The sequence below is a fragment of the Erythrolamprus reginae genome, chromosome 3 (genome assembly GCF_031021105.1).
Source record: "Erythrolamprus reginae isolate rEryReg1 chromosome 3, rEryReg1.hap1, whole genome shotgun sequence".
Lineage (NCBI taxonomy): Eukaryota > Metazoa > Chordata > Lepidosauria > Squamata > Dipsadidae > Erythrolamprus > Erythrolamprus reginae.
The window spans coordinates 119,676,596-119,697,076 of NC_091952.1; the positions used below are offsets into that span (position 1 = coordinate 119,676,596).

General features: G+C 40.5%; 1 long non-coding RNA gene across 1 annotated transcript in view; it reads right to left on the bottom strand.

Annotated features, from left to right (window-relative positions):
- LOC139165792 (uncharacterized) overlaps window positions 1–467 on the bottom strand; it is a 29,984-nt gene extending 29,517 nt beyond the window's left edge. The window contains exon 1 of the long non-coding RNA XR_011558807.1: window positions 178–467. This is a non-coding gene — a long non-coding RNA (uncharacterized lncRNA). The remainder of the gene's footprint in view (window positions 1–177) is intronic.
- Between the last annotated feature and the right edge of the window lie 20,014 nt (window positions 468–20,481).

The window sequence follows — 20,481 nt, forward strand, 5'->3', positions numbered from 1 at the left end:
CTAAAACAAGGTATACTCTTGCAAACATAAACAATTATCTTTGGATCTGGTCCAAATACAATAATACTTGGAACAGACACACCAAAATCAGCTAGTCTTAAATTAATTGGTTCAGCATAATAATTACAGGGAATGATGTCATGAGTCATCCCTATTTTTCCCATTTTGTTTACATACCGTAAGCTCATTCAATAACATCTGCAGTCTAAAGCTGTTCTTCAATAAATTATTTCAACAGCCAGGAATGTAATTCAAAGGCTATTGAAGCTTAAGAGGACCTCCTACTGCCTGCAGGGGACATTGGACTCAATTACAGATGATAAAGTATAGCAATTTTAAAAAAAAAACCTCTTCACAGTAAACCAAGTGGGGAATCACAAAGCAAAATGGAAGAAAAACTTCCTAGCTGCATAGTGCAAGGCAGTTTTCTAAAGCACATTTGAAAATAATCCAGAAAGGAGATTTCCAGATTGTCTTCAGGTTTGCTGGGAAAATAGGAAGCTACAACATATAAAATGAGGGAAATGGCTAGGGAATTCTGGGAGTTGGAGTCCACACATCTTAAAGTGAACAAGTTAAAAAAAAACACCTGATTTGGTCAGTATGGCCCACTCTGACTGGAAGTTGAAATCTGGAGAAAATATGACCATATATGTTTGAAGATGTATATATCCAAGAAGTACACCTTAAATTTGTCAATCTTTCAGAATATATTTAATGATAAAACAAAATTTTAAACTAGATGTATATTTTCATGCTATTACATTAGAATCCCAAGCAGTGCTCAAATGATTTCCGATAGTTTTTTAAACTGAATGCAAATTACAGCATCCTCATTTCAGATTCTCGTCCTATCGCATCAACCCTTAATAATTTCCATCATTTTCTCACAACCAATTAAGTTAAGTTTGCAAGAATATTTAATAATTTGATTGCTTGAATCAAATTTAGTTTTAAATTCTTTTAAAAACCTTGCAGGAATCTCCAAATAAGGCAAATGAGTTCAGATAAAATAAAAGGTTTAATATTTAAACAATGTCGGTTGGCGGAGCCATTTGGCAGGGCCTTCTCTGTGGCGGCTCCAGCTCTCTGGAACCAACTACCCCCGCACTATCCCCATCCTCCTGGCCTTCCAGAAGACTGTGAAAACTTGGCTTTGCTGGCAGGTCTGGGGCCAATGAGATATACCATATAGCTCCGACTAAAAGGATATGAATGATTTATTTTGGGGGTATTAAATTGTTATTACAGTATATTGTTTTAAACTGTTGTACACTGCCCAGAGTCCGGAAGGAGTTGGATTAAATTAAATTAAATTAAATTAAATTAAATTAAATTAAATTAAATTAAATTAAATTAAATTAAATTAAATTAAATTAAATTAAATTAAATTAAATTAAATTAAATTAAATTAAATTAAATTAAATTAAATTAAATTAAATTAAATTAAATTAAATTAAATTAAATTAAATTAAATTAAATTAAATTAAATTAAATTAAATTAAATTAAATTAAATTAAATTAAATTAAATTAAATTAAATTAAATTAAATTAAATTAAATTAAATTAAATTAAATTAAATTAAATTAAATTAAATTAAATTAAATTAAATTAAATTAAATTAAATTAAATTAAATTAAATTAAATTAAATTAAATTAAATTAAATTAAATTAAATTAAATTAAATTAAATTAAATTAAATTAAATTAAATTAAATTAAATTAAATTAAATTTAGTTGAGCTGTTGTTTTGCTTAATGTATTAAATCCAACCTCAGGAGTGTTAAAATATACATCCTAAAGCCTTACTTTCTCTTTCTGTTGTGAGCCGCCCCGAGTCTTCGGAGAGGGGCGGCATACAAATCTAATAAATTATTATTATTATTATTATTATTATTATTATTATTATTATTATTTATTGTTCCAGGGGCATCACAAACTTTTCATAATAATGAGAAGCCAAAAATAGATGCCTGTAACATACACTTATAATGTTAAGTGCTGGCCTACAAGCTAGGAGATTATGAATTTTAATCCTGCTTCAAATATGAAAGCTAGGTTGACCTTGAGTGTGTCACTCTCAGCCCAATTCACCTCACAGTCTTATTGTGGTGAGGAAAATATGAAGAGGAAAGAGTATTATGGATGCTTTCTGCCTTGAGTAACTTATAAAGTAATAGAAGTGGGATGACAAATGAAATAAAATAATAATATTGGGAATAAGCATTCCTCACTCCGTGCTTGGTAGCCATTTCATGGTCAATTCATTAAATTTCTCTCTCCTTCTCCTTCTCCCTCTCCCTTTCTTTCTCTTTTTTTGAGGAACAAGTCAAATAACATTTTCAGGAAGCATAATTCTTTTAACTTGCTTTGGATTCATAGTGGTAACCATGAGATATTTCTTAAGATTTGCTTTTTGTTTTTTGTTCTTATTTTAAAAAGCATCCAGCTTTCCTTGAAATGCAATAGTGCAGGCTTGTCAAAATGGTGGTTGGCCACACACATCCTGGCACCGCAAAGGCAAAAAACATTGAAATATGTCACCAGCGATCGGGTGAAACAAGGATGCCCATCATTGGCAACTTTGAGATCTGCGGACTTCAACTCCCAGAATTCTCCAGCCAGCCATGGAGTTGAAGTCCACAACTCTTACAGTTGCTAAGGTTGGACGCTCCTGGTGTAAAATCAATTGGGTTGAGTCCAGACATAAACTTAACAGAGTGATATTTCTAGAAATAAGAGGAGGATACTTATTATTTAGATCTAATGCAAACATCAAGCCTCAAAATCAAACTGTGTCCATGAATAGATATGGAATGAATGAATGAATGAATGAACGAACGAATGATTTAGTCATGGGTACACTTTTTTGCACATTTGCATAGGAAAAACAAATTCAAAATCAAAAATTGATGCAGAAATTAATTAAGATGGATTGTCCAAGTCTAATAACAATTTCAGGAATTGGTAAATACAATTGGCAATGTATTGTCAACGCTGAAGTGATTTTTGTAGCTAATGTCTTTCCTTACGCAAATTCAAACAAGAACAGCATTATTAGCTCTTTTATATTTTAAACCCTTTTTAAAGATACTAAAGCTCAGACAAACCTTAGTCAATTGCCTTCAAAAATTAATGTGGCACAAAATGACCAAGGATTACTTTCACTCTTTGGTTATGTTCAGCCAATAAAACCTCTGAGGACCCATGTATTTATACATGGACATTCAACTTTCATAGAAGAGATATGCACAATTAGTTAATCCACACATGACCATGCAATTTATTGGTGACTTCCTGTACTATTCTGTGGTTGACAACATGTTTCTCCTATTATGTGACAATAGGGGCCATTTCTGCAGGGGATATTAGTCTTCCTTTGAGTTTATATTATACTACAGCTCCCCCTTATGGAAAGTAAGCAGTGCTGTGGTGAAAATTATTCAAGAAAAGAATAACTGGTTAAAAACACTCTGCACACTGTCTTCAAGGAGGGTGAAATTGTTAGACGAATGACTGAAATATTTCTCTGAGAAAAAGAGAAATCCCCTTTCCTTCATTATGAAAAAAAAAGGATTTAAATGGAGATGTGTGGAAGATTATTCAGAGGTTTCAACTTCAGTTGAAAATCTCTGCCTGAGATTATGGGGAAAACAGTAAAAACACACATTATTTTAGCTGGATTTACAACTGATGAGATAGCTTTGAAAGCATTAATATTTGACATGCAAGAGATCAGATCCATAAAGCAAGGTGCACACATATCCCTTTGTCTTAGATCCTTAAAATAAATTAAATATATGTACTGTACATATATTTATGTACACAGACACACCTTTAAATAATTTATCTATCTATCTGTATATTTGTTTGTTTGTTTGTTTGATTGATTGATTGATTGATTGATTGATTGATTGATTGATATGCCACCCCACTCCACAGACTCGGGGCAGCTTATAGCATATTTTAAAAAACCCAATATAATACAATGTCCTAAATCCAATTAATCTAAAATCCCCAATTATTAAAAGTCAGGCATTACTTATGTACATGTTGTGCCTATAATGTATTGGTAAGTCACACCATTGTCTAAATAATGAAAAATACTTGTACTAGAGGTGCAATATAGACGTTTTCAGTATAGGGCTATCAGGTTTGCTTATTTATTTGTTTGTTTGTTTATTTGTTTATTGGTTTGGTTTGATTTGATTTGATTTGATTTGTATGCCGCCCCTCTCTGTAGACTTTGGATTACAAGAATTCAGATAACTTCTGAGGGACAGCTAAGACACCACTTTCTGCCATCTTGTAGTTGCCTGGATTTGTGCAACTCCGATTTGATACCCTTTCCAATTAACACTTTCTATCTTCTTTCAATCATATAACCCAAAAACATATTTCTTGTGTGTACAGTTGATCTAATTCCACACCATCTCTACCCACTGCAATTCCTTTGTAGAAGGTTTACCAAAACCTGTTCAAAGGTATAAATCAGTGATATGTATGTCTATATTTTCCTCTAATTTGTTCGATTTTGCTAATGCAAAAGTAATTTCCTTTCTATCCAATGATTTAAGCGGATACTTTGATTCCTAAGCAAGAACAAGATGCGGTTCATTAAAATTATTGCTTTGCGTCTAAATAGCACAATGCATTGAAGTACAAAGGATGTAATTATACAGTAAACACATAGCTAATATTCCATTCTGTTTTCAAATTCATAATAATGAAATAAGGTAAGATCTCCCGAAACAACATTTCAGTTCTGAAATAGACAAGCTAGCTTAGGAGCTTCGCCTAAAAGCAATAATTATACTCCAATTCATAATACCCTTTATAAATATTTTTAATATAAAAATATATTAAAATCTCAAGGCTTTCAACATTAAGCCTGATGACTTCCATAAAAACCAGGAGTCCAGGAAGCCAGGGTATATAGTCTATGAAGGAAGAGGTGCATCTTATGGACAGTTGTGTCAAATGTGAGGAATGTGTGACAGGGAGCTGATGTCCTCCGAGTGAGGTAAAGAGGGTGTGGCTTAACCAGAGTAGTCACAAAGTAAATATTCCAGTTGTCTGAATGGGTTTAATATCTTTCAAATGGGAATAATCTCTTACTAAAAGGGACATTCCAGAAAATCCTACTGTCTTAAACAGAGTAACAATCCCACTTGAAGCTATGGACAGAAAGAATAGCTAAGTGTTGGTTATGACCTATAAAGCCCTTCATGGCACTGGACCAGATTATCTCCGGGACTGCCTTCTGCTGCACGAATCCCAGTGACCAGTTAGGTCCCACAGAGTGGGCCTTCTCCGGGTCCCGTCAACTAAACAATGTCACTTGGCAGGACCCAGGGGAAGAGCCTTCTCTGTGGCGGCCCTGGCCCTCTGGAACCAACTCCCCCCCAGAGATTAGAATTGCCCCCATCCTCCTTGCCTTTCGTAAGCTTCTTAAAACCCACCTCTGCCATCAGGCATGGGGGAACTGAGATACTCTTTCCCCCTAGGCCTTTACAATTTATGCATGGTATGTTTCTATGTATGTTTGGTTTTGTAATAAGGGTATTTTAGTTGTTTTAATATTGGATTGTTACATGCTGTTTTTTATCACTGTTGTTAGCCGCCCCGAGTCTATGGAGAGAGGCGGCATACAAATCCAATTAATATTATTATTATTATTATTATTATTATTATTATTATTATTAATAATAATAATAATAATAATAAGTGTGTGACTTAATAGATTTATACCGTAATCCATCTTTCCTCCAGGTGCTTATTACAAGTTATAAACCGTGCCTACCTACAATTTTATTTTCATAAAACCGTGTGAAGAAGGGTGGTTTGAGGGTGATTGGTCACTCACCCAGGAAGGCCATGAATTTGTATCTCCTTGGATTGTAATGAATGAGGATCATCCTATTCAGGCAATACTCAGCCTTGAATGGGACTGCCAATATTCACAAATCTACAGCTTATTTACTGTCACACATCTCCTATAATAAACACTGCACTTGACAATATCCTTTTGTCACTTAACCAAAGCCCATGGACTTTTAACATTTTAAAATAACAATAACAGTCGAAGGAACAATGGACCACTTTATTTCAGTGTAATGTTAGAATGTAGAAATATGACCTTCTGCGAGCACATTAAAAATAGGCCTTTCATTTCACAAAAAGAAGCCCTTGTTGCATTGCTATCTACACAGAGCGGCTTTGAATATGTTTCTGAACTGCCTCGTATTGTTGTTTCCACAGACCAATGAATTTCTGTTAATTTTTTTTCTGGAGGAGAATTAAGAAAAATTTGACACTGCTCAGAATTCAACATTTTATTTTTATTTTGTCCAATACACAATAATACACAATGAAGGTTATAGAAGATATAGTAGAGAAGAAATACGAGATATAGGAGAGACTATAGGACAGTGGACGGAAGGCACTCTAGTGCACTTACTGACCTCTTAGGAATCTGTAGAGATCAACTGTGGATAGTCTAAGGGTAAAATGTTGGGGGTTACGGATGATACTACGGAGTCCGGTAATGAGTTCCACGCTTCAACAACCCAATTACTAATGTCATATTTTTTACAATCAAGTTTGGAGCGGTTAATGTTAAGCTTGAATCTGTTGTGTGGTCTTGTGTTGTTGTGGTTGAAGCTGAAGTAGTCTTTGACAGGCAGGACATTGCAACATATGATCTTATGGGCAATACAGTGATCCCTCGATTTGCGCGTTCTCGATTAGCGCGAAACGCTGCAACGCGGTTTTTCAAAAAATATTAATTAAAAAAATAAAATATTAAAAAATAAAAAATAAGTCCACGCTAGTTCTCTCTCTCTTTCTCTCCCTGTTGCCGGCGTGGTATATGAGAGAGAAAGAGAGAGGCAGAGGTCGGGCGCATTACCGGGAGGTGGAGGCGGCGTGGGGACGCTGGGTGCCGGGGACTCCGAGGAGGGGGTGGACGTCTGTTCCCTGAATGGAGACCGCCGGCCGCTCAATCGGGCCGGCAGGGAACAGAATGGAGCCTTCCGCGGCGGGGCTGGTAAGGGGGGGAGCCGAGGGGGGAGCCGAGCCCAGCCCCGTGGCATTCGCTTTCCTCCCGCCGGCAGCCGACTGATCGTGGGCTCCTTCGCAACCTCGGAGAGCTTCCTGGTTTTCGTGAGCTTTCATGCCCTGGAAGCTCTCCGAGGTTGCGAAGGAGCCCACGATCAGTCTCGGCTGCGGGTGGGAGGAAGGCGAATCCCCCGTGGGCTCCGTTACATCTTCCGCTGCCAGCCAGGCCATGCTGGCGGCAGCGGAACAATCGCTGGCTGTCAACTTTTCTTTTTAAAACTGGGCAGGAGCTGACTTGCCTCCCCAGTGCTAAAAAGAAAAGTTGACAGCCAGCGCTGCGACTGACGGAATGCTGAGCCTCCCGTTTTCTCTCCCCCCCCCCTCGCCCCTTCGCCTCCCTGTGTTCCTAGGAGAAGTGCTGGGGATTGAGGCAAGACAGACCTTCTGCTCCTCACCAGCACTTCTCCTAGGAACAAAGGGGGGCGAAGGGGCGAGGGGGCGGAGAGAGAACGGGAGGCTCAGCATTCCGTCAGTCGCAGCGCTGGCTGTCAACTTTTCTTTTTAAAACTGGGAAGGAGCTGACTTGCCTCCCCAGTGCTAAAAAGAAAAGTTGACAGCCAGCGCTGCGACTGACGGAATGCTGAGCCTCCCGTTCTCCCCCACCTCGCCCCTTCTGGTTTCGGCGTTCGGCAACGGAGTCCGGCGCTGGGGCCATGCGGGGCCGCTCATCCAGGGGGGCGTGGACTGGCAAGCGGCAAGCGGCAAGTGATCTGGCGGGAAGACCAAGGGAAGGTTCCTTCAGCCGCCCAACACCTGATCCGCTCCGCAGCGCGGCAGCAGCGAGGAGCCGAAGATGGGGTTTCCCCTTTGCCTTTACCCCATCTTCGGCTCCTCGCTGCTTCCGCGCTGCGGAGCAGATCAGCTGTTGGGCGGCTGAAGGAATCTTCCCTTGGTCTTCCCCGCCGCCCACACGCAAACTCCACCATCTGCACATGTGCGGCCATGAAAAAAATGGCGCACATGCGCAGATGGTGGTTTTTACTTCCGCATCCAGTATAACGCGGAAATCGGTTAGCGCGGGAGGTCTTGGAACGTAACCCCCGCGCTAACTGAGAGATCACTGTACTTAGATCATTTTTAAGGTGTCGTAGTTCTAAGCTTTCAAGACCCAGGATTGAAAGTCTAGTTTCGTAGGGTATTTTGTTTTGAGTAGAGGAATGAAAGGCTCTTCTTGTGAAGTATCTTTGAACATTTTCAAGGGTGTTAATGTCTGAGATGCGATATGGGTTCCAAACAGATGAGCTGTATTCGAGGATGGGTCTGGCGAAAGTTTTGTAAGCTCTAGTAAGCAGTGGGAGATTTCCAGAGCAGAAGCTACGTAGGATTAGATTAACAACTCTTGAGGCCTTCTTAGCGATGTTGTTGCAGTGGGCTTTGGCACTTAGATCTTTAGTTATTAGTATCCCAAGGTCCTTGACCAAGTGGGGATTATCTGTGATAATTTGTTTATTAAGTTTGTATTTGAAGTTCTGATTCTTTTTGCCGATGTGTAGGACAGAGCATTTGCTGGTTGAGATTTGGAGTTGCCATGTGTTGGACCAGTCAGAAACTGAGCCTAGGTCTTTTTGGAGAGTAGTTGTGTTATCAGTGGTGTTATGTCTGTTTCCCCGCACCAGCAAGGTATATAAGGTGCGGCATTAGCCAGTAGCTCGCAGTCACTTCCTACCTGCGAGCTGGTCACTTCAACTGTTCCTGAATGCCAATAAAGAGCTGTTAACCTTCCTCAGCCTCCAGCCTCTGATTTAACAGTGGTGGCGAGGGGTTCGAGCCTCCACGTTCCAGAGATGGCTTCAGCAATGCCGCATGCATTGCCTTTCTTCAACCCGGACGAAGATACGTGGACGGCTTACATGTCCAAATTCCGCATCTTCCTCCAGGCAAGCAACCTAAACGACGCATCGGACGACAGAAAACGAGCCATATTCTTACATTACTGCGGTCCGGCGATCTACAACTTGGCAACCTCACTCGTGGATCAAGAAACGATCGAGAGTGTAGCGTGGTCAACGCTTCAAGCAAAGCTCAAGAGCCATTTCAAACCAACGACTCCTGCCATTATCAGCCGAAACCAATTCTCTCAATTGAAGCAGGCTGATGGGGAATCTATGAACGACTTCGTGACTCGACTGAGAGCCCTCTTGTCCAAATGTAAATACAAGGACCCAGAGGAACAGCTAGTCGACCGTCTGATATTCGGCATGAGCAACCTAACGCTGCAAAAGAAGTACCTCATCGACGAGGAGGCCACCCTACAAGACATCATAAAGGCAGCCAAAGCCGCTGAGGTCTCCGAAGCATCTGCCGCCGAACTCAAACGCTTCAAGACTGGGAAAGGAAGAAGTGAGAGAATGATCCAGATATAATATGGAAAGTGATTGAAAAAAGAACATTTTCTTCTTTTATTATAGGAGACACTGCCAAATCATAGAAATAATGCCTTTATATAAAATAACTGTCCATATTTTCATATATTTGATATACTGTATTTTTTGAAATATAAGACACAACTCCCCCCCCCCCAAATGAGGCTGAAAATTTAGGTGTCTTATACTGTATTCTGAATGTAGCTTTTTCTGAAGATTTTTTTTCCAGCCCTAATGAGGCGCCTCACGGTCTTACCATCTTGCAGGCTTTTTTCATAGCTAATCACTCTGAAGAATGTTACTACAATGGTTGTAAGTATGAAAACTGATCATAAGTCACGATTTTCACTGTCATTATAACTTTGAACAGTCGTTAATTGAAGTCCAGCATATCTGTATGCCTTAAAACCCTCTCCTCCTGGAGGATATCAGAATAATCTCAAATAGATAATGGTAATTAGCAGGAAGACAAATCTACTTTTTGCTTACTTATTACTACTCCTCTTAAGCAGCATTGGGAATTGACACTCAAAAGCAGGGATTTGGTAAGTATAAAACATAAGATGATAAACTATGTTGGTTGAAGATATTGAATATTCATGTCAATACATCCAGAGGCATATGGTTAGGAAAAATGGAGAGAGTTGCTTGGAAAAATTATTGAATTTATCTTTTACAAAAATCTGTCTTTTTGTGCTTTCCTTCCAAGAAGAAAGCAACACATGCCATTTAAAAGTTGCAATCTATATTGCGAAAGCCAAGTGATTTACATAGAAAAATAAAACCTTCCACCAATTTGAGAACCTCAGTATTTACCTCGGTTGTGTATTGAATATGTTTATGGACTAATCAATGGGGTTTTAATCGATGAATGTAAATTTCCACCTGAGACTGAGAATTAACTTTCCGTTGCTTGATCAAAGGTGGCCTTTTCATAAACAAGAAATGCCAATTTTTACTACATTGCAAATTTCTGTTGCTCAAAATTGCTCCAGTATACAAACACCTAACAGCATATTCAATAATGTTCATATATTTTAAAAAAATCTATCTAAATGGACACTAGGAGTTAACACTCAGATATTGGCACATAATCAATCAACAAATCTTTTACACTTAAATTCTGATATTTAATGGCTATTACACCTCCATTTATTAACTGGAGATTTATTTCCTAATTCTTTTTACTTCATGCTAAAAGATAGGTAAAAACTGTTCTTATAATTTTCTGCTATGAATCTTTTTAATTAGGGTTTAAGAATCAGGAATATTAAATTATGTTTTGTTATATATTTTTCTTGTTTTATATTTTATATTGATTGATTGATGCCTTCAAGTCAATGTTGACTTCTGGCAACAGCCTGGACTTATCTCAGCAGTTTCCTTGGCAAGGTTTTTTGGAAGCAGATTGCCATTGCCTACTTCTTAGGGACAAGAAAAAGTGATTGGCTCAGCATCACCCAGATGGATTCATTCCTTTAGTTGCGGCGAAGGCGGAGTAACACTTGGACACAGAAAGTTTGGGTATAATGGGGTCACTTTATTAATTCATTATCAATTAATTAATTAACCATTTAAATCACGTGACCTGCAGGGGTGAATAAATCAAAATGGGGGCGGAGTCAACTTTCACAAACCTTTTCTGAGCAACTCTCAGGCAAAAGCTCCTTGCCTGGGTGTAGGGGAGTGGAATCCTTACACCTGCCCCCTACCTGGTCTCTGGGAAGCCCCAGCCAGTGAGCCCCAGGTGCGGCCCCCTTCCCATACCCAAGCCGGTCAAGTCCTGTAGTACGAGAAGGAGGTCGTCCCTCACCTCACTAGAGGTGCCCCTAAAGGAGATCACACAGTTGCTGCTTGCACCCATTTCCGCCCCCTTTTGCCCCCCCCAGTGACCTTGGGGGGGAACTAGCTGGTGAGTACACCCCCTAACCACACTCCCATGCACAGAGTGGAGTAGGTGAAATAACAGCCACAGTTAGGCCAATCTACTGTGACTGCCAAAAATTCCTACTCGGCCCCCCAAGGGGTGACCTATCATATGCACCCTGTAACAGAGGGAGGGTGGGCGGGTGTCTCCGCCTGGAGACAAAGGAACAAAGAGGAGCGGCACCACGAGCAGGCCCCTTATGTAGGGTGCCTCCCCGGCCGCTCCTCGACCAATCGGTGCCCCACGCACAGCAATGACATTACTGCGGCTCCTGTTGATGACGTGGGGCCGCAGGCTCCGCACCCAAAATGGCGGCCTCCTTCCCCGCCCACGCTGCAAACACCGCCGGTAAGAGGCCGATGGCCCTAACAGAAATTTGGGGCTCAATTGGGGCTGTAAGTCAAGGATTATCTGTAAATTAAACTCACTCAAAACTTTCACAAAATCACGAACATTAAAATCATGAATCAGGACAGTGGTACATTGGAAATATGTATATTATAGGCAAAGATTATATATTCACTTGATATAAATACCAAGGAGACACAAATTATAAATGTACTTAAAAAGTGGGACGATTGTCCGCAAATTGGAATGTAATATAAAAATGTGTTGTAATGTAAAAAATTAATAATAAATATTTTTTAAAAAAATAAACTCATTCAAAACTTTTATTAACATAAGTGAATTGCATCAGATTCCTAGGAAACAAAGTGTGCTTTCTGCATTAGCTTTTGTTTAAACATTTAATTTCCTATGAAGGAATTGATTTTTTTCCTTTCTGGGATGCTCAAAATTAGGTCTTCATTCTTGTTACTGTAGATGGGGCATCCGAGTGAGAAGAATTTCCATGCTTGAGCAGTCTCACAAGTAGTGTTGGTATTCCTCGGCAAAGTGGAGGATTGTAAAACAAAGCTAGGAATGCATTTCATGTTATGTTGGGTGGGTTGGAAGGAGAGAGAGACGGGGAGAGAGTGTGGGCGATCCAGACAAAGGGAAGCATTGCAAGAAATGCTGGCAGATGCGGATAGGAAGAACATACAAGGTTATAAAATTCACCTAACAAAGTGAAGAATATGAATCCTGGTATGTCCTGAAGAAGCTGGGAAGTTTTCACTCTAGTCCTGATTGGTTCCCTGTCAGATTGGCTCCCTATTTAAATCCTCTGCCTTTTTTATATGGCTGCTGGAAGTTACTCCCTATAACTTAATAAAGAGCTGAAGTCACTTCACCAGTCTCCTATCTCTTCGGTATCGAAACTCAACAAATCCCAGAAGGGTTGCTGTGTGTCCTATTTCATGGAGGAGCTTGTATATATATACCCACTAAAACCCTCATTGTGTATCTCTCTCTCTCTCTCTCTCTCTCTCTCTCTCTATCTATCTATCTATCTAGTCCAATACACAATGAGGGTTTTAGTGGGTATATATCTATATACACATAGTAAAATACATGATGGAAGTTATAGAGGAGATACTCATAGTAAAATATATCTAAGAAATAATAGAAAAGAAGGTATAGTAATAGATTGGACAAAATAAATAAATATAAATAAATAAATAAATAAATATTTGATGGAGTATTAGGGAAAGGTACCTCTCTGAAGGCCTCTTTTACTTGCTCTTGAAAGATGAGGAATCATAATAAGGGAGAGCAAGACCTGGAAGCCCTTCAAAGTTAACAACTCTTTGTTAACAATACAGCAGTCAGCAAGTCATTGTTTCCCTCTAGTCTGCACAGTGGCATCTTTAAAACTTGTGAACTTCAACTCCCAGAATTCTCCAGTGAGCTATGCTATGCTTTAAGTCCACACGTCTTAAAGTTGCAAAGGTTTGAAGACCTCTGCTGTATGCAGTATATTTTCCCCTAAATTATGGTATATTCATTCTTCTTAAATCTGCATCGTATCAGGACAGAATGTCCATATTTTATGCAAGTTTGTTTCTCTCTTCTTCTTTTTCGTTCTCATTCTTCTTTTGGAGGAAACCATATACAAGGAGCTTTCATAAGCATTTCAGGGGTTTTTTTTTTGTTTGAATAGAAGTCATTTGTATCATTCTTTCTAGACAACCCTTGATGCAGTGGGTTATTCTTCTTTCCACACATAATATAGGCTCAGGCTGTTTGTTCTCCTCTCACTACCAACCAGGTGAAGTTATCTCCTTTTAAGCTGACCTGTGGAACTGCCTGCCACTTTGCTGGGGAGAAGGCGAACAATAGGAGCTGAAAACTGCATGTCCTCAAGCCCCCCTTCTCATTCCATGGAGGAAGCAGGCTCACCTATTAATTGCCGGTGCTCCTCCCATCTTCCTTTGTGCCATGCAATCCAGTTTCCTAGGATATGTAATTGGAAGATACAGCACTGAAATGGCTTTGCTGAATTTCAATCTCATGCAAGTCATAGGTTCCAGATTTTGGACTCATTCTGAAAGCTGCCCCATTTGAGAGACACTGATTTGAAAAATTGTTGCTCTAGAATGCACCACTTTGCTCAGTTGAAGGTTACGGGAACAAGAGCTTTAGGAATATATAGATCGATCATTGCATGGGAATTTCTGACTGATTACTGCCCTTCAAGTTTACTTTATTCTCGTTTATTTATTTATTCCAGGAGACTGAGGAACCAACAGGAAGAGCTTTGGGGTCCATAAGGAATTTAAGCCTCCTATGGGGAGGAGGGTGTAGGATCTTAGATTTGCAAACAGGAGAGGGAGGAGAAGAATCAAGGATTGATTATTTATACTAATTAAATTTATATGCCATCCATCTGTTGGTTTGAGTTGACTCAGAGGCTTACAACGTAATATTGTTTATGATATTTTTTTTAAAGCCTACTTTTTGGCACCTATAGGCTTCCGTTGACCTAGTGGAAAGCCTACCACTGTTAATTAACAAGTTCGGTCCTATGAATTTAATTACTGTAGCTGCGTCTCACTTACTTTGGCCATGTCTCATGGGGGAATTCTGCAATTATGCTTGGAAGAGTTAGTGGTAAAAGGAAATCAGTTTGTCAAAGACCACAGAGGTTGGACACTATCAAAACAGATACTAGCCAGAACAAAGAAAAACTCAAAGAAACAGTGAAAGAATGGAAGATGTGGAGCCCATTGAATCGCCAGGAGTCATGTTTGATTGAACAGATAACATGATTGTCAGGCTGAAAGCTGTCATGTGGACTTAGAGGCTTTGGCCTGGCACAGTAGCACAGTATTAAGGGAATTGGAAGGCATAGTTGAATGAGAGTAAAGTTACTAGCCACAACAAATTCCTTTCTTAGAGTCCAAGGTCATCTTTTGTTCTGCATCAACTGAACAAAAGAGGAAGTCAGTGGTATCCCTGCTCTTGGACTGGTCCTCGTGATAAACTTGTGGGTGTGGGGATGTGAGATGAACCTTAACCTGGGTGGAGTACTGGAAAGAACTTAGTATCGGAATGGCCATTATATGACCAACATGGCTCTGCTAATAAATCGAACCTTCTATGAGAGAACTGGAGTGGAAACTGATTTATTTCTCAGATGCTATTTGGGGCATTGACAACCATCATAATCGATGATGATTTTCATCATCATGAAAAAGCACCTTCGGGACAACCATGTCCTGATGACTTAAAATATCCATAGACATCATCACCAATTACAGTAGTTGATTAGTCCCCTCTGATGGGCATGACTCCTGCCTGAAATTGATAAGGCATGTTACAAAGGCTTTTGCATCCTAACCTCTCTAGCACATTCCTGCAATTGAAAAACCAGTTTTCCTGATGCTAGAAAAAATAATTTCACATACATGTAGGTCTTAGAAACATCTTTTCTATTGTTGTTTTTTTTGTTGTAATTTTTGTAATGGGTGGCAAGATAGCTAAACAGTAAGGGAGCCCTTCTTTTTCCCCCAGTTCTCCTTCTCAGCTGTCTCTGCCCTCCTTTGCTTGTTCACATATCTAATAACTGTACCTAAATAAAGCTTACACCTGCACAAGAGCTTCTGTAGGTATCCTTTTTCCTATTAAGTCTTTCTCCTTCCTCTATCATTTCACACACACACACACACACGAGGCTAATTTTAGATTGTGTGTCACTGGAGGTACTTGTCCTCTTTGTATTATTCGACAAAGTAAAAATAGCCAACAAAAGTTAGCTTTTTGAACTGAAGGGCAAGATGACATTGCCTCTCACCAATATAACTTCACAAGAAAAGCTGACTGCATTTAGCCATCAATATTGTATGAAGAACATCTTTTACAAAGACTACCTGAGGCAGCAAAGGACAGTTTGCACGCGATCTACAGGGTGCAGTTAGCTTTATAGTTGAACACAGCAGATTGAAAATGTGGGAACTTTGTCTCCCAAAATTCCCTAGCGAGCATACTCAGGAAACACTGCTTTAACAGATGGGAATGGGAATGGCTAGCTAGATAGGCAGTTGCACCTATTGCCCAGGCTCTCTTCATTGTCTCCCAACTGAGATAGTTTCCCAGAAGGGGACTACAGGTAGACCCCCAAATTGAGCCCCAAATTTCTTTGTTAAGCAACACATTTGTAAAGTGAGTTTTGCCTTACCTTTCTTGTCACTGTTCGTTTATTTATTTATTTATTTATTTATTTATTTATTTATTTATTTATTTATTTATTTATTGTTTATATGGCACCCACTCCAACAGGACTCAGGGCAGCTAACAATAATGGCACCATAAGAAATACGACAATAATAAAACAGCAATGATATAAAATATATGAAATGTAAAAAAACCCCACACATACACACAGTCATGCCTAATTCCAGGCCTGCTGGAAAAGCCAGATCTTAACGGCTTTTCAGAAGACCGGTAAGGTGGAGACAGTGCGAATCTCCAGAAGCAGTTGATTCCAAAGGGTCAGAGCCACCACAGAGAAGGCTCTTCCCTGCGGCCTCACCAGCCGACATTATTTGGCGGATGGGACCCAGAGAAGGCCAACCCTGTGGGCCCTTACTGGTCGCAGTGAGATATGAGGCAGGAGGCGGTCCTGTAAATAGTTGTTAAGTGAATCACTGCAGTTGGTAAGTGATTAACCCGGTTAAGTGAATCTGGTTCCCTCATTGACTTTGCTCATCAGAAGATCACAAATGCAGGTCACATGATCCTGGAACACAGCAAAGGTCATAACTGTAAAGAACAATCATGAGTCCCTTTTTTTGAATGCTGTTGTAACTTTGAACAGTCACTAACCAAACTGTTGTAAGTCGAGGACTACTTATATAGCCGTGATGACAAATCTATGGCACATGTGTTATAGTTGGCACGTGGAGGCCTCTATGCCGGCATGTGAGCTGTCATTCAGCTGAACTCTACCGCACATGCTTGCATGCACCTCCCGCTGGCCAGCTGATTTTCAGGTCTCCGCAGTGCTGTTGTTTAATCAACACGCAGTTAAAACACTATACAAGCCATTGCGAATGTAACTGTATATCCAATAGGAACAGAAAGTGCCGTACAGGAGAAGATAGAGGTAAATCCTAGAGAGGCAGGAAATGCATGACTGAACAATGGAGATAAATGCTAGAGAGGGATAAAGCTGCATAGAAGGCCAACATAACACCTGTAATAGAGTAGGCATGCATGGGGGGGGGGAGGGTTGGGGTGTGTGGCACAGGGCTGTTCCCTGCGCCTCTTAATTTTCCCAGGAACTTCAGGGAGGCCTGCTAGGCCAAAAATGGGGCAAGGGGGGGGGAGTCACAATCACATGCACAGGAGGGGCGGGGAGGAGCATGCGTTGTATTATGGGGGTGGGCACGCACATGTTTCCTGTCCTATGTGCCCGTGTACTTTTGGCATGCAAGGACAAAAAGGATCCCCATCACTGCTAAATCGAGGTTGGCTCTCAGATCCTCGCAAACACTGACCGCAGTGTATAGAGCAACGGATCGTATATAAACAAATAACCTCTCATAGATGTCTTACTTAAACAACCAACCCTGTTCCTTCTTCATGGTAGAATTTGTCCTGGCAATTCCATTGATTCCCCTGAAATAAAGGCAGCAACAGAGATTTACGCCACCCTCAATCAAGATGCAATTGTGAGAGGGAGAATGTCGCTGAGCCAGTTTGATGGTGGATTGTTTGCTTCACCCTGTTTCACATCGCTGATCCAAACGACTCCCTTTTGCTCGCCGCACTGCACCACTCTCTCCCCATCCCGGTCCCTGTTTAGTATGTGCAAACTGTTCACAGAGCGCATGGATGAAGGAAGGGGAAAGAGAGAGCTCTGCCTTGGGAAAGAAGGTAAGCCTTCGCCTCTGTTTCCAGCTGCAGTCTCTTCCTTCGCTGCTGTTTTTGCAGCTTTGCTCTTAGCCACTTGCATTTTGGAAGGCAGGGGAAACTTTCAGCCAGCCCGTTTTAGCCATGTATGCTGTAAAAGAAGCAGGAGACCCTTTCTGCTCGCTTGTTACATACTCTGCAAAACACTGCCTTCCACCACCCCTGCAATTGTCCTCTTGCCTTTTTTGCCACCGCATGCTGACCTAATACAATATATTGATCGAAGTCGAAGGAGAAAGAGATGAGAGTATAAATAACCAGCTAAGAGTAATTTTTTTGGAAAGATTGACAGAACGTTTCCAGGGGAAACCTGAACCCTGAGGACTGATTCCAAGAAACATGTGGTTGGTCAACAAGCTGTGAATCCAATTTTGACATCCCGCCTTTTACTGGTCCTCAGCTCCTCCTTCACACTTAAATAAAAGGGATGATTGACTGCAAATGGATCTCTGGGGAAGATATATCCATCTTTGTGGAGGTCTATTAAGATTCCTTGAGTTTGGGGGAGAAAACAAAATGTCAACTATATTTGGTGATAGAGAAAACAGACTTTGCATGCAATGGCTTCAACTTCAATTTATGGCACCACCCATTTAAAATCCATTCCCTATGACCTAGAGCCGACTCTGCCAAGTCCCTCAAGCAGCATTTTATTTATTGCTACCTCTCTTCTTTTGTCTCTTTTCTCTGCCCCTTTATGTTTACTACCTACTTATTTTTCTATGGCTCCCACAATGCAAGAATATTGAAAATTAGCAGAGTTGCAGACAGCCATAGATCTGCAGGCCATCCACCATTGGCTAAGATGGGTCTGTATAAGGCTAGCGTGGCTTGGTTGGCTTGATTTACACATTGTGCCAAGTCAGATGTGGTTTGCTTGGTTTGTGTTTAACTTGTATTTCAGAGAATCCAGCCATTGTGGCTTATAAATACTGTTATTGTGGCTTAGCTTATTGAAGGAAACAGATTTATTAAATGAATTTTGGCTTAACATGATGTATGAACTGTGTTATTCATGTTTCTAAATACATACACACAAACATACATATAGTAAAATGTATTTTTTGTAAAAGAAAAACAACCTGACCGTGGGGGTCTCACACTTTTAATCTGTAGTTGCATGAGTAGAAAAGAGGTGAGGTTTGAATCATGCCGTAATCTACTTTCATTGGACACAGACACAAACACCCAGACACACGCAGAGAGAGAGACAGAGAGAGAGAGACAGAGAGAGAGAGAGAGAGAGAGAGAGAGAGAGACTGACAGACAGACAGACAGACAGACAGACAGACAGAGTTTTTTCCTTCCTGGAAGACACCACTGCCCTTTGCAGAACCTTTACATGAAAAAATCAGTTATGATTTTGCAGAACCTTTATGCTATGCAATTTTCATCAGGATTGTGATGCTGGATCAAAAACGTCTGCTTTTCTTTAAAAATGCAAACAGCAGTATCAACCAAGCCTATTTTTTAAAAAAATAAATACAATATCTGAATATTCTGCCCCATAGTTCAGCACTAGCTCTGTTAAAAGTTTCATGTGTTTCTGAGTATGCATATTGATGGTATGTCAGGAGCAGAAGAGATTCATCAATCTGCATTTCCATAGCACATCCCAGAACAAAATTCTTGGAGCCGAGTTATCAGAAGTGAAATTCCGCCATGTGAAAATTATAAAATAAAGGGATATTGACTGAGTGTCACTGAACTCAGTAAGAATTACACTGTTCTAACAAAGCAAATGTTGCAAGAATTAAGACAGCAGCCACAATAAACAATGGAATTAGGACTATTTTAAGTACCGTACTACACATTTCTTTCAACAGGAGTACAGCCAGCAGTTTTAGCTCAGCTAAACAAAATGCTTTGCAAGCAATCGATTTTTATTGCCTTGTGAAAGGGATACAAAATTTTCAGCACTTCTGTAATTAAATGATCTGTCCACAACAGCAGTAACAGAAAGAAAGATGGTGTTGTATCCTGAAATGGCTACCTTGTAACGCTGTAAATAGTTTGTTCCTCTTTTCCAGCGCTGTCTGAGCCCAAGCAGGAAGTCGCTCCTGATTGGCTCAGACGCGGCCGGCTCTCGCTTTGGCGGGAACCGCAAAAGTATAAAAGAAGCGGCTTCTCCCTGCAGAGCCAGTCGGTACTCGCTGAATCGTCACTTTACCTTGCTGAGCTGTCACTTATTCTCTGAGCTGAATAAAAGTACCGATTGCTCAAACCCTGTCTCTGGGTCTACTTCACTGGCGACGAACGAACGGAAGAACTTCGCGTGCGACATGGACAAAATCCAGATCGGCCAGGCTCCAGAACTTTTCGATGCCGAGAAAATGACTTGGGACGAGTACATGGCCACCTTCGAGATATTCCTCGAGGCGGCGGGAATGCAGGACGCCGGAGCCGATCGCAGACGGGCTATTTTTCTAAACTACTGCGGCGCAGAGATCCGTAGACTTGCCCAAACTCTCACCGAACCAGAACAAGCAAGAGCCACAGCGTGGGACGTCCTTCAACAGAAACTAGCGAGCCATTTTAAACCAACCAGACCAGCCGTGGTTTACCGGCATCAATTTCACATGATGGCTCAGAGAGAAACCGAGTCGATAAGCCAATTCACAACGCGGCTTCGAACGGTACTCGCTCAATGCAAGTTTCAAGATCCGGAAGCTCGCCTCACCGACGCCTTGATTTTCGGCATGAAGAACCACACAGTGAGAAGTAAACTCCTCACCGAAGATGAGCCGACTCTACAAACCGTAATCAAATTAGCGCAAAC